The sequence below is a fragment of the Oncorhynchus masou genome, chromosome 3 (genome assembly GCF_036934945.1).
Source record: "Oncorhynchus masou masou isolate Uvic2021 chromosome 3, UVic_Omas_1.1, whole genome shotgun sequence".
In the NCBI taxonomy this organism is placed as follows: Eukaryota; Metazoa; Chordata; class Actinopteri; order Salmoniformes; family Salmonidae; genus Oncorhynchus; species Oncorhynchus masou.
Window position 1 is genome coordinate 23059821 of NC_088214.1, and position 15782 is coordinate 23075602.

Below are 15782 nucleotides of genomic sequence, written 5' to 3' on the forward strand. Positions count from 1 at the left end.
AGTTGCAAGCAGCCACATGATTCGCTGTTTGAATGTAACCGTCTTTGATGAGCTAAATCAGGTCTGTAGAGCTGATGGCATGACCTATGTCATTGTGTGGGATAATGTCAGGTTCCACCATGCTCAAATGGTGCAAGCATGGTTTCAGGCCCATCCACAATTTACCACCCTGTACTTACCCCCATAGTCTCCTTTCCTTAACCCGATTTAATAATTTTTCTCCACATGGAGGTGGAAGGTACTGTATATGATAGGCGCCCTCACGAACAAGCTGCCCTTCTCCAGGCCATGGATGACGCATGCAATGACATCACGGCAGACCAGTGTCAGGCCTGGATTTGCCCGAAGATTCTTCCCAAGATGTTTGGCTAATGAAAACATCCATTGTGATGTGGATGAGAACCTGTGGCCAAATCCACAAGACATGGTTGATGGAAATATAGAAGTAGTAATTAATCTTTTGTTTAGCTTTTTACAGTAAGCCAGGTGAGGAACACTGCAGTGATGTTTTACAGTAAGCCAGGTGAGGAACACTGCAGTGATGTTTTACAGTAAGCCAGGTGAGGAACACTGCAGTGATGTTTTACAGTACGCCAGGTGAGGAACACTGCAGTGATGTTTTACAGTAAGCCAGGTGAGGAACACTGCAGTGATGTTTTACAGTAAGCCAGGTGAGGAACACTGCAGTGATGTTTTACAGTAAGCCAGGTGAGGAACACTGCAGTGATGTTTTACAGTAAGCCAGGTGAGCAACACTGCAGTGATGTTTTACAGTAACCCAGGCGAGGAACACTGTAGTGATGTTTTACAGTAAGCCAGGTGAGGAACACTGCAGTGATGTTTTACAGTAAGCCAGGTGAGGAACACTGCAGTGATGTTTTACAGTAAGCCAGGTGAGGAACACTGCAGTGATGTTTTACAGTAAGCCAGGTGAGGAACACTGCAGTTGACCTTTAACTGTTTTTTCTTTTTTTGTAGCTAATTATTTTTGTTTTGATTCAAAGAAACCTATGTTGTGATTTTATTGTATTTCATCAATAAATGTAATATTTTGTTAAATGATTCCACTGTGTCTGTAGTATTCTCTCTTACTAGTCCTTTTACAGTGATGCATTTACGTGTAGTAGCATAATGAAACATGTATCACATATTTTGTACTACAATATTTAATGATTGTATGAACAACTACACAGTGAAACTATAGGTATCTTGTGTGTGGGTGATCTAAATGAATGTTCCTATGGTATTTCATGATAAATTAGTTATTTGAACCGATGATTCTGCAAGTGAAAAGGTTTCTTTAACGATATGAATGCACAATGCAATGTTTTTAACATTGGACAGACTGTGTTACAAATGATGGCCGTTTTGAGTTTTGTGTCTAGAGTTTTGAAAAAGGACCACAAGGTTCTGAAATTAGTGCCAAAGAGATTGTTAAAAAATGTAATCAAGTCTGAAGTGACTGCAGGCTAAAGGCAAACACTTTGAAGAACTCTGGAGAAAGGGGCCAGGACCATAAAACCAGGGGGCCGTGGACTACTGCACCCAGGGGCTTAAACCCCTCGGAGAAGAATTAAAAGGGGCCGTGTGTGTGTGTGTGTGTGTGTGTGTGTGTGTGTGTGTGTGTGTGTGTGTGTGTGTGTGTGTGTGTGTGTGTGTGTGTGTGTGTGTGTGTATGTAGGGGGTGTATGTAGGGGGTGTCACAAGGGTCTGCAGTTAGTGTAATAGCAGGGTATGTCCATTTTCTCCGGAAGCTGCAGGAAAAACTGTCTATCAGAAATGTATGAAAAGGTTGACTGGCCAACATTTGAGGCTTGTGTTTTCAGTGGCGGAGGGGACTAGGTGAGAGGGAGATTGGACTGGATTGTGTTTAAGAAAGTGTCAGAGCATAGTTTCAGAGAGAGGAGATGGGTAACCTCCAGTACTTTATCTACAATCCCCAAGCCATAAGATTGCTAAATAGAGAACAAAATGGCTACATTACTACCTGAGTTGACCCTTGTATTTTTTTTTTTTGCACTGTCTCTATGCACACTCAAAGGACTCTACACACTCACGCACACTGACACTCCAACACACAAACACACACACAAACACACACTTAATTTACTCACACAAATAACATTTATACTGACTCTACACACACGCACACACACTCACACACAAACATAATATACACTGATGCTACTCTGTTTGCCATATATCTTGATGCCTAGTCAACTTACCCCTATACATACAGTACTGTATCTACCTCTATCACTCCAGTATCCCTGCACATTGTACATATGCTATTGGAACTGACCCTGTATATGTGTTTTTGTTCTACCTTATGTTACTTTTAGAACTACATTGATATTGATAACTTTATTTTGGGTATAGAAAGACATTTCACTGTACTTAATAAAGTTATTCAAAACACTGAGGTTAAAGCCTGTTTGAGTTGAAAGTCTGTTTGAGGTTAAAGTCTGTGTTTGATAGTCGGCCCTTGATAAGGTATTTGATAGAATCAATGTGGGCAAAGTCTTCCTCATCCCACAAAGCTCTATAGAGGGTAGGCCTATATTATATTGACGTTTAATTATTTTATAAAGACTATCCTACTTTTTATTATTATTAGATACATCAAAACATATTTCAGAGTATACCTGATGACAAATCTACATTCCGATGTGAGCACAGATATTTTAAAAAGTTAGGGAAACCCACTCATCTATTTCATGTAATCCTAAAACTCCATAATTTTATACTCAATCACATATCAATATAAATCATCCAGACATACTCTACACTGCGGGTAGTTCCTTTCAACTAAACCTCTCTCTCCCATAGTCCCATTCTGTCTCTCATCAGTCATGTCAGGAAAACAGCAGTGACTTGCCCCAACATGCACTACAGATCATTGCTCTTTAATTTACAAGGAGTGCTTTTGTTCCTGGTTCAGGGAATGGCGCTCGGCCACAAGGGCACAACACAACAACCGTCCCAGGCAGCCGAGCTAAGGATCGGAAAGCACAGCCCACCCATGGCACAATGACTGGGAGTAGACAGTAGAGTAATGGCGGATGCGAAGGCGTAGGCCTAAGCTAAGCAGAGTGGTGTTTGAAAAGTAGGTTGCCAGCAGCAGGCTTCATAGAGAACAAGCTGAAACAGGTATACTGGTGTAGGTAAGGATTCTAGGGGATTTAGGTGTGTCTACTCTGGAACCCCTGGCTGACACAGCCCCTGGAGGTATGGGTAAATGCTGGCTGGGCTGTGGTGCGTGGGCGCTGTCAGCGAGGCTTAGATGTATATAGATCACTCAGCACTGTGAGGCCTGGGACTGCGTCTCAATAGTCTCCAATGGTTTCCTTTCTTTCAGTCATCATGAAGGAGAGGTCTGAGGCGAAGAGAGGTACCACCTCAGATTATTGATACCCAGCCCTGATCAGTCCTGGAAACTGCACCTCTCACCTGGCTGTAGTTGACACTGCATGGAATATTCCATCTTAAATTGCAGGGAAATGGAACCTTTATTTAATTAGGCAAGTCAGTTAAGAACAAATTCTTATTCACAGTGACAGCCTACGCAGAGGAAACACTGAGCGCTGTTGATATGCTGAGGATAAAATCCACCAACTAGTAATCAATGTTGGTCAGCCTCAGAGGATGGAAACGTGGCCCAATCATGTGAACAGTGACATCATGGTTGTTTTCATTTTTTAGCACTTGGTGACAACGGTTGACAAAAACTCAGCATTCTGGCCTGTCACAAATAATAAAGTCATCCAATTGGGATCATAGGATTGGACGACAGCAACAAAGTCCAATTAAGACATCCACGTTTTGTTTGTATTTTGTTTGTATTAGTCCGGTTGCTACACGTCTTCAGAGTCCTCAGTTACGTTTTCCACGTGTGATCATGATGGAGTGGAGACTGTGTGTATGTGTGACTGTGAGAGTGATTTGTTTAAAAAAAACATATATATGGATGGATATTGAAATGAAGCATTAGATGTGGATCAAACTCAAGAGAAGTTTCCAACATTTCCAAGATGGCATATCAGTTCAGACGTATTTTGTCCTCGTCTTGTCATGTCCCGTATATATATATATATATATTTACAACTTTTTTCACATACCTTTTTAGATATATTTTTTAATTTTCCATAAACTCATCTTCAAAACACTCTCCTGCAACCCGCCTCACCAATTTATATTTATAAAAAAAGTATTATTTACCTCAAATCTGTAATCCTTCAAGAAGCTAGCCAGAAACTAGCCAGAAGCTAGCCAGGAGCTAGCCAGAAGCTATCCAGAAGCTAATCAGAAGCTAATCAGAAGCTAGTTAGCTCCTTTACTGGCCAGTCGTTAGTATTCAGCTAACCACGGTTTGTGGTCATCAGCTATCCTTTAGCTCGAAAATCTATCGCCAGTTTTGTACGGCGCAGCGCGGCTCGGAACGGAACATACCGGACCAATTTTTCTCTCCATGTCCCTGGATTTCAACAGCTAACTCTGGGCATTCATACCTGGATCTCACAGCTAGCTAGCTGCTATCCGTGTGACTATCGGCTTTCGTCGATTCCGGAGCAAACATAAATTATTCCGGAGCGAGCCAGCTGAAGAGTTCCATCAATCACTCCTGGGCTACAATCACCTATCCAGACCTGTTTTACTGCCTATGTGGAGCCCCACCGGGCCTTCACAACTGGACTGCCGACGTTATCTACCCGAAGGAGTTATCCGGCTGGCTCCTCCGTCGCGATGTTACCTGAACGCCCATCTGCGGCCCGCTAACTGTTAGCTGTCTTATCGGCTGCTATCTGAATAGACAATCGGACAATTTATTTATTTATTTTTATTATTATTATTATTATTTTTCTTCTTGGGCCTCTATAACTATATATATTGTTTTTTGTTGTTGTTGTGTGATTTGGATTAATCCCCTCTACCACATGGAACCCCACGAATCTACTGACGGAACGCAAGAGGTGGCTAATAACAGACCTCCATCCTATGCTAGCTTGCTACCGATGGCCTGGCTAGCTGTCTAAATCGCCGTGACCCCCAACCAACCTCTCTACTCACCGGACCCTTTTGATCACTCGACTAAGCATGCCTCTCCTTAATGTCAATATGCCTTGTCCATTGCTGTTCTGGTTGGTGTTTATTGGCTTATTTCACTGTAGAGCCTCGAGTCCTGCTCACTATACCTTATCCAACCTATTAGTTCCACCACCCACACATGCAATGACATCTCCTGGTTTCAATGATGTTTCTAGAGACAATATCTCTCTCTTCATCACTCAATACCTAGGTTTACCTCCACTGTATTCACATCCTACCATACCTTTGTCTGTACATTATACCTTGATGCTATTTTATCGCCCCCAGCAACCTGCTTTTACTTTCTGTTCCAGACGTTCTAGACGACCAATTCTTATTGCTTTTAGCCGTACCCTTATTCTACTCCTCCTCTGTTCCTCTGGCGATGTAGAGGTGAATCCAGGCCCTGCAGTGCCTAGCTCCACTCCTATTCCCCCGGCGCTCTCTTTTGACGACTTCTGTAACCGTAATAGCCTTGGTTTCATGCATGTTAACATTAGAAGCCTCCTCCCTAAGTTTATTCTATTCACTGCTTTAGCACACTCTGCCAACCCGGATGTTCTAGCTGTGTCTGAATCCTGGCTTAGGAAGACCACCAAAATTTCTGAAATTTTAATCCCAAACTACAACATTTTCAGACAAGATAGAACTGCCAAAGGGGGTGGTGTTGCAATCTACTGCAAAGATAGCCTGCAGAGTTCTGTCCTACTATCCAAGTCTGTACCCAAACAATTTGAACTTCTACTTTTAAAAATCCACCTCTCTAAAAACAAGTCTCTCACAGTTGCCGCCTGCAATACACCACCCTCTGTCCCCAGCTGTGCTCTGGACACCATATGTGAACTGATTGCCCCCCATCTATCTCCAGAGCTCGTGCTGCTAGGCGACCTAAACTGGAACATGCTTAACACCCCAGTCATCCTACAATCTAAACTTGATGCCCTCAATCTCACACAAATTATCAATGAACCTACCAGGTACGTCCCCAAAGCCTTAAACACGGGCACCCTCATAGATATCATCCTAACCAACTTGCCCTCTAAATACACCTCTGCTGTCTTCAACCAAGATCTCAGAGATCACAGCCTCATTACCTGCATCCGTAATGGGTCAGCGGTCAAACAACCTCCACTCATCACTGTCAAACGCTCCCTGAAACACTTCAGCGAGCGGGCCTTTCTAATTGACCTGACCGGGGTATCCTGGAAGGATATTGATCTCATCCCGTCAGTAGAGGATGCCTGGATATTTTTTTTTAAATGCCTTCCCAACCATCTTAAATAAACATGCCCCACTCAAGAAATGTAGAACCAGGAACAGATATAGCCCTTGGTTCTCCCCAGACCTGACTGCCCTTAACCAACACAAAAACATCCTATGGCGTTCTGCATTAGCATCGAACAGCCCCCGTGATATGCAGCTGTTCAGGGAAGCTGGAAACCATTATACACAGGCAGTTAGAAAAGCCAAGGCTAGCTTTTTCAAGCAGAAATTTGCTTCCTGCAACACTAACTCAAAAAAGTTCTGGGACACTGTAAAGTCCATGGAGAATAAGAACACCTCCTCCCAGCTGCCCACTGCACTGAAGATAGGAAACACTGTCACCACTGATAAATCCACCATAATTGACAATTTCAATAAGCATTTTTCTACGGCTGGCCATGCTTTCCACCTGGCTACTCCTACCCCGGTCAACAGCACTGCACCCCTCACAGCAACTCGGCCAAGCCTTCCCCATTTCCCTTCTCCCAAATCCGTTCAGCTGATGTTCTGAAAGAGCTGCAAAATCTGGACCCCTACAAATCAGCCGGGCTAGACAAGCTGGACCCTTTCTTTCTAAAATTATCTGCCGAAATTGTTGCCACCACTATTACTAGCCTGTTCAACCTCTCTTTCGTGTCATCTGAGATTCCCAAAGATTGGAAAGCAGCTGCGGTCATCCCCTCTTCAAAGGGGGGGACACTCTTGACCCAAACTGCTACAGACCTATATCTATCCTACCATGCCTTTCTAAGGTCTTCGAAAGCCAAGTCAACAAACAGATTACCGACCATTTAGAATCTCACCATACCTTCTCTGCTATGCAATCTGGTTTCAGAGCAGGTCATGGGTGCACCTCAGCCACGCTCAAGGTCCTAAACGATAGCTTAACCGCCATCGATAAGAAACATTACTGTGCAGCCGTGTTCATTGATCTGGCCAAGGCTTTCGACTCTGTCAATCACCACATCCTCATCGGCAGACTCGACAGCCTTGGTTTCTCAAATGATTGCCTCGCCTGGTTCACCAACCACATCTCTGATAGAGTTTAGTGTGTCAAATCGGAGTGTTTGCTGTCCGGACCTCTGGCAGTCTCTATGGGGGTGCCACAGGGTTAAATTCTTGGACCGACTCTCTTCTCTGTATACATCAATGAGGTCGCTCTTGCTGCTGGTGAGTCTCTGATCCACCTCTATGCAGACGACACCATTCTGTATACTTCTGGCCCTTCTTTGGACACTGTGTTAACAACCCTCCAGGCAAGTTTCAATGCCATACAACTCTCCTTCCGTGGCCTCCAATTGCTCTTAAATACAAGTAAAACTAAATGCATGCTCTTCAACTGATCGCTACCTGCACCTGCCCGCCTGTCCAACATCACTACTCTGGACGGCTCTGACTTAGAATACGTGGACAACTACAAATACTTAGGTGTCTGGTTAGACTGTAAACTCTCCTTCCAGACCCATATCAAACATCTCCAATCCAAAATTAAATCTAGAATTGGCTTCCTATTTCGCAACAAAGCATCCTTCCCTCATGCTGCCAAACATACCCTTGTAAAACTGACCATCCTACCAATCCTCGACTTTGGCGATGTCATTTACAAAATAGCCTCCAATACCCTACTCAACAAATTGGATGCAGTCTATTACAGTGCAATCCGTTTTGTCTCCAAAGCCCCGTATACTACCCACCATTGCGACCTGTACACTCTCGTTGGCTGGCTCTCGCTTCATACTCGTCTGCAAACCCACTGGCTCCATGTCATCTACAAACCCTGCTAGGTAAAGTCCCCCCTTATCTCAGCTCGCTGGTCACCATAGCATCTCCCACCTATAGCACACGCTCCAGCAGGTATATCTCACTGGTCACCCCCAAAACCAATTCTTTCTTTGGCCGCCTCTCCTTCCAGTTCTCTGCTGCCAATGACTGGAACCAACTACAAAAATCTCTGAAACTGGAAACACTTATCTCCCTCACTAGCTTTAAGCACCAACTGTCAGCTCACAGATTACTGCACCTGTACATATCCCACCTATAATTTAGCCCAAACAACTACCTCTTTCCCTACTATATTTAATTTATTTATTTATTTTGCTCCTTTGCACCCCATTATTTTTATTTCTTCTTTGCACATTCTTCCATTGCAAATCTACCATTCCAGTGTTTTACTTGCAATATTGTATTTACTTTGCCACCATGACCTTTTTTTGCCTTTACCTCCCTTATCTCACCTCATTTGCTCACATCATATATAGACTTGTTTATACTGTATTATTGACTGTATGTTTGTTTTACTCCATGTGTAACTCTGTGTCGTTGTATGTGTCGAACTGCTTTGCTTTATCTTGGCCAGGTCGCAATTGTAAATGAGAACTTGTTCTCAACTTGCCTACCTGGTTAAATAAAGGTGAAATAAAAATAAAAATAAAAAAGTGAAACAAGCATAAACTATGGCTGTTAAAGGAATGGAAAAACCGAGAGAGGGAGTCCTTGGTGTAGAGGGAAAAGGAGCAGCACATGAAACAGCTTAAGGTGAGGGAAGCAGTATAATCCTTTAAATACAGTGTCTTAAGCCACACGGAGGGGATAAAACTCACTCTGCAGCCATAAAGTCCACAGTGCTTACTACCACAGCTGGCCATCTTTAGAAGTTCCAATCATTGTTTTATTGGTAAATATCATTCATATGTCCTGACTTACCAAGCAGGTACTATTTCACCAGCAGTGTCTGGCCAGAAACCAGATCAATATCTACAATAATAGCCATGTCTTACTAAAGTAGGCATATTTCAATGGACCAGTAGATCAGTCAATAAATACGGGAGGTATTGGACAGGGAAAGAATGTAGTGAACAAAGTCCATGATTTAAAGATCAATGGGATAGTAGTTGGCATTAAATAGGCACCGTCTACTCAATCATTTGACTGCTCAGGAATAGCCAATATTCCTTATTGGATGTCGGTTCACCACACTATTACTTTCTTAGGATATATTGCCAACATGTGATGGCCAACAATCACCCCTTGGCTGGCTCGTAGTAAGTTCCATTCCATGACTCAAAACATCAAATTTAGAAGTGTTCCTATTGGCTGGCCTTGGTTCATGACTGACAGTTTGTGGCAGTGCAGTCCATTATTGGGTTAGTTGAGAATTCACCATGGTCACATTAAACCAAAATATGTTCCAGTGGTGAAAAGGAGAGCAGACGGATCTCCACCAACTTAACACTCCAGAAAAGAAACCTTCCAGTTCTCTCTGAACCAAACATTGCCAAAACCCAAATCTATGGTCAATAAAGTAGAGTCAGCCTCTCCACCAGGACCTAAAGTTAATATGGTATTAAGTCAAATGTGCCATACTTCCATTTATGAATAGTGGAATGAAGGATGAAAGCTAAGTAAACAAAATTGGATATTTCTGCAAGGGTGGATATGGCTCAGTACAGCCCAGCATGGGAGGACTTGGCTGTGCTGTGGACCAATGTAAAAACCAGCCACACACCGACTGTCTCTCTGGGAGTCAGTGTGCTTGGTTCGGCAGCCAGGGAAACATTCATCTTCGACCCTCAGCCACACCAAACATGTTTTTTAACGGTCCAGGAAGTCCGGCTGCTTATGAGGAGACTGTTAAGGTGGAACGTTTTTTAATAGGCCCTTGTCATCTGTAATTTGCAACCCGTCATTTCACCTTTCAGTACTAGTAGGATCTCCGCTGGCTTTGGGTCACAGAGTTAAGGCCTCTGCAAACAAGCATCTGAATTCAATGAAGCATTGGAATTCTTATATTGTTTCCAATGTTGTCTTTGTGTCTTTCTTGTCCAACTCTATTTTATAGGGAGTGTACACATACAATATGGAAGGTTGGAATAGCTGAGCCTGCGCTTTAGTTTTGTATGGCTGAGGTTCAACTCTTCACCTCAACACTGCATGTTCTTTGCTTGTGGTGAGGTATATCACTTCTCAGTGCTACTGCTAGATGTGCATAGACTGTGGGCTCCTGAAGGTATTTAGCATTCAAATCTGGACACCATCTAATAACCCACCCTAATTCCCATCAGTCAGTCAGACAGAGCACCATGCATGCTCTTATACCTGGCATGAATAGAAGCAGCAGCAGCAGCAGTAGCACACTTTAAACAGTCAGGGAGGATAACATCTCCCACAACAACATAATAGGCTGGATGGATGAAGTGGCTTTGGGGAGAAGAGGCCATAGTTTGTTCTGCCTGTTTCCTGTCTCGCTCGATGCATTTACGCTGTGGCTTTGAGGCCCATTCAACACCGAAGGGCCGAAATAAACAAAACGGTGGAATCTGTAGGGGGAAAAGCAGCAGGAGGGAGAACTGGAGAAAAGGGGATATTTTTAATGCTGTTTATTTAGCAATTCTGGAACTCAAACATATAGTTGTGTCTCATTTTCACAGGATGTTTTGAAGGGAAATGAAAGCGAGCTGCTTCCCTGCCTCTGGCTGAATCTGTGTGCAGCAGCACCCACCAGCCTCCTAAAGCACCACCTAATTACCACCTTCGTTCCCAAGGTCATAGAGGAATGCGTTCCAAAATGGATTACCCTCCCGTTTTCTCTCTCTCTCAGTGCTCTCCCTCTCTTCACTCTGGCTAATGGCTTACATATGTGTGCTGTGCGGCTAGCTGCTCCTTTCTGTGACACTATACTGCCCCAGCAGCCCTCAGTCCTACTGTCAGTCCCTGCCCTGTGAAGAACAGAATGCCTTTTTCTACTTAGCTTACTGTACACACACTAGCCTTCTTCCAAACCACATTATCAGGGTCCTATCCATCTGTCTCTCAGCATGCTCTTTGTAATCTCTTATCAAAGGAGAGAGAGAGACAGAGAAGAGAATTGAACTCCCATGTTTTATGTGTTCTTCCTACACTTGTCTCACAGTTCCTATTGATCGTTAAACATTATCTGTATGTGTGTTCTTATGTGTGTGTTCATGCTGCAGTAGAGCTTTTCTTCTGTTTGTTTTAAAGATAGATAGCTACAGGAAGGAGAGAAATGGAGATATCTAGACAGGTAAGGAGGAGGGTGTTGCCAATGTGAGGTAAGAGGGACTCTTGTACATGTCATCAACAATGGCTGCCTAAAAAGTGCAGCCCCGAGGCCTGGAATACCACGCAGTAGCTGTGGCTTGAAGAATATGTATATCTCTCTTTCTCTTTCCATCTTTTCTTCCTCCCAGCAGACCAGCCATTCAATAAATTTAGTAAAAAATGAAATTAAAAAAGAAATGCTGCAGACTCATTGAGGACTATGCTTGCTCTGAAAGGTTTCCAGCACAGCAAAGCCCCAACTATCATGGAGTACCAAACCAATACAAAAAAAAGCTTAACCAGTAGGACATTCACAGTGGCGCGATTCTCTCACTGTGTGAAAAGCTGCAGCCAAAGCTTGATGAAGAGATCATGGTTTTTTAATTAACAACACTCACTGTATCATTCAAAGAAATCACACCCACACTGCACGTTGAGTTTGAATGACCCCCTTCTCTCTCTTCAGAATTCCGCATGGTCCCCCCCTCGCTGACACACACACACACACACACACACACACACACACACACACACACACACACACACACACACACACACACACACACACACACACACACACACACACACACACACACACACACACACAGACACACACACACACACACACACACACAGAGGGCACAGAGCCAAAGTAAATAAAGACTAAGCAATGCCCCCATTTTATATTTTGAATGAATTCCACTGAATGAAATGTGCTTGAACCACAGGATAAAGAGAGAAGCATTGATAACATCACCAGACTGCATGAAACTACTCAAGAACTGATTTGAAGTACTTGCACAACACAAAAACCATCTCCCCTGCAAGTAAAACACTACAAACTACTTAAAACTCCAAACCTTACCGTTTCAAAACTAAAAATAGGAACTTTTATTCTCCTTCTTCCTTTGAAATCCCTTGTCAGTCAGACACTGCTGAAAAAGAGGAGGGTGATAATGTCCAGGCAAAGAAGAGAAGATGAGGTTTAGTTTAGGTCCCGTCACACAGGCTTAGAGGAGGCTGACTGGCTCATTCTCCTGTGCTGGAATGCGGTTGCAGGGTGATCAGAGGCACTTCTGTGAGCTCACTTTGTCCGGCTTTGCCGCCCCCACTGCTGCTCCCTCCCAGGCTGTTGCAGCTGACTCCTACTACTGGCTGTTGGCTTCTGTTGGCCTTGTTAAAATGGAAGCCTACTCTGTTCCTGAACTGCTGCACTGCTCTGCTCCACTCAACCCCCAACACACTTCCTTCAGTCAGTGAAGGCTGCTAGGTGCTGCCGCAGACACAAGTCCTGGCATGGGATAGTCCTCCCACTGTGGCTGGGCTGGGGCTGCCTCCATCGCTGATCCCTCCCTCTTCCACTCTCCCTCCTCCCTTTCCACCCACTCCACCTCTCTCTCACTCACACATTCTCATACTGCCTCCATGTCTGCTTCAGTTTTTGCCAGAGCTGGCCAGTGGATGGACACACACACACACACACACACACAGAGTTGACAGGGGGCTGGGTGGGGGTGATGGAACAGGGGGGCACATTATACTGAACATTTGATCAGCTGGTTAAACAAAAATCATTGAAATCTATTCTGCTTAGTTGAGCCATTTGTTGAAGTGTCTGGAGCTCTCAAGGAAATGCACAACTTGACCAAAAGTATGTGGACACCTTCTTGTCAAACATCTCATTGCAAAATCATGGGCATTAAAATGGAGTTGGTCTCCCCTTTGCTGCTACAACAGCCTCCACTCTTCTGGGATTTGCTTCCATTCAGCCACATGAGCATTAGTTCGGTCAGGCACTGATGCTGGGCGAATAGTGTTGAGGTCAGGGCTCTGTGCAGGCCTGTCAAGTTCTTCCACACCAATCTCAACAAACCATTTCTGTATGGACCTCGCGTCGGGAGGCACTGTCATGCTGAAACAGGAAAGTGCCTTCCCCAAACTGTTGCCACAAAGTTGGAAGCGCAGAATCATCTAGAATGTATGTATGCTGTGGTGTTAAGATTTCCCTTTCCTGGAACTAAGGGGACTAGGCCGGACCATGAAAGACAGTCATAGACCATTATTCATCCTCCACCAAACTTTACAGTTGGCACCATGCATTGGGACAGGTAGTGTTCTCCTAGCATCCACCAAACCCAGATTCGTCTGTCAGACTGCCAGATGGTGAAGCGTGATTCACCACTCCAGAGAACGCATTTCTACTGCTTCTGCTTCGAGCTTTACACTACTCCAGCAGACTTCATTGCGCATGGTGATCTTAGGCTTGTGTGTGGCTGCTCGGCCAAGGAATTCCATTTCATAAATTTCCCAACAAACAGTTCTTGTGCTGACGTTGCTTCCAGAGGCCGTTTATAACTCAGTAGTGAGTGTTGCAACCGAGGACAGACAATGTTTACACGCAATACGCTTCAGCACTCGGCGGTCCCGTTGTGTGAGCTTGTGTGGTGTACCACTTCGCGGCTGAGCCGTTGTTGCTCCTAAACGTTTCCACTTCACAATAACAGCACTTACAGTTGACCGGGGCAGCTCTAGCAGGGCAGAAATTTGACAAACTGACTTGTTGGAAAGGTGGCATCCTATGACAAGTGCCATGTTGAAAGTATCTGAGTTCTTCAGTAAGGCCATTCTACTGCAAATGTCAGTCTATGGAGATTGCATGGCTGTGTGCTCAATTGGCTGTTTTATACACCTGTCACCTGATTTTATACACCTGTCAGAAACGGGTGTGGCAGAAATAGCAGAATCCCCTAATTTTAAGGGTTGTCCACATACTTTTGTATATATATATATTTATTTTACCTTTATTTAACTAGGAAATTCAGATAAGAACAAATTCTTATTTTCAATGAAGGCCTAGGAACAGTGGGTTAACTGCCTGTTCAGGGGCAGAACGACAGATTTGTACCTTCTCAGCTCGGGGATTTGAACTTGCAACCTTTCGGTTACTAGTCCAACACTTTGATCACCAATCTACCCTGCCGCCCCGGTAGCTCTTACAAGGGTGACCTTCACGCTCATTATAATGTACAGTATATACACCATATACAGCTGGTAAAAATTAATAAAGATGGGACCACCATCAAAATATAAAATTGACTATTGATTGTCATCTGTCAATAGATGTATAGTAAGTATCAGATGAGAGGTATTCCCTATGCAGCAATATTTGTTTGTGTTTGGTTTATTGTGTTTGTTTTATATGTATTTCCATCTATTAATCAGTCTAAAATACACCCATATTATCATTATAATGTTTATCCATCTGAACTGTTTATTTTTCTATGAATATTTGGCATATTATCTAGAATGAAGCAAGTCAAGACGACACATGAAGAACGGAAGTGGGTTACAGCAATACCAACCACTGGGACCACATTAAATGCAAGTAAGACAACAGACCAAATTTAAGTACATAGACCTACAGTAACTATCGGCAACAACAGCTATACCAACCCCCAGGATGTCTGACATGTTGACGTGGAAGAAAGTGCATAACCCGAAACTTACAATGAATACATTGTAATGACAGATCATCTCTATAGAGTAGGTTGCAGTCGCCACAGGGTTTCAGAAGAACACATTTTGAACACTATTGAAATTCACTTAACTGTACCTTCTGTTGTGTAGCAGTGTTACAATGACCCGTGGCATGTTGGAGATGATTCAGTTCTTTGATAGCTGACCTGAGGACAGTGGAATCCGGCTTACATAACAGCACTTTGTGAGTGGCGAACCTTGGTTACTAAAGGAGTGACCAGCTAATGATTGACTCTGTCCAAAATAAAGCCTGCCATTGTTCTAAAAAACAGTCCTCATATCACCAGACTACACACACACTGACATTTCTGGGTTGTTGTCATCTAAAACCGCTTCCTGTTAGTATATCATCTGATGAAAGGATTGTATACATTTTCATTATATGGCTTATTTGCAGTTGTCAGTTAAGATTGTGTGGTAAATTTCCACAGCAAAAAAAATATTTAGAACAGTGTATGAGTGGTATGGGACTTGTTCTTCAATAACCCCATTGAGTTTGTGAGAGCGCAAGCCAACTCCCTGGGCAAACCGTCAATGATTAGCCGTTAGCACCATCTATGGGTGAACCCACTATCGGTGCATTTCCACAGAGGATTTACATGTGTTGGCTCCTGGGACTCACTGGGCCTGGGCCTCGGTGGACCTGCTCTGACTTGGGGCCAAGGCAAGGCCTGCTGGTGCTTTTCAGGCTGCATTTACATAACAATGGATAACAGTGTTTACACCTTCGACAGTGAACACCTCACAAAGCAACTGTTTTGATTATGCAAAGGTTGTTGATTCTGTTCTTCACAAATCTTCACTGTCAGTCCTACCTATGGAAACACAGGTAGGACTGG

At 43.7% G+C, this 15782-nt stretch overlaps 1 protein-coding gene across 1 annotated transcript in view; it reads right to left on the minus strand.

Annotated features, from left to right (window-relative positions):
• The window catches only part of LOC135513008 (tensin-3-like), an 83575-nt gene extending 68472 nt beyond the window's left edge, over nucleotides 1-15103 (minus strand). The window contains 1 exon segment of the mRNA XM_064935637.1: nucleotides 15020-15103. The gene's annotated coding sequence lies outside the window, so the exon portion shown is untranslated.
• Between the last annotated feature and the right edge of the window lie 679 nt (nucleotides 15104-15782).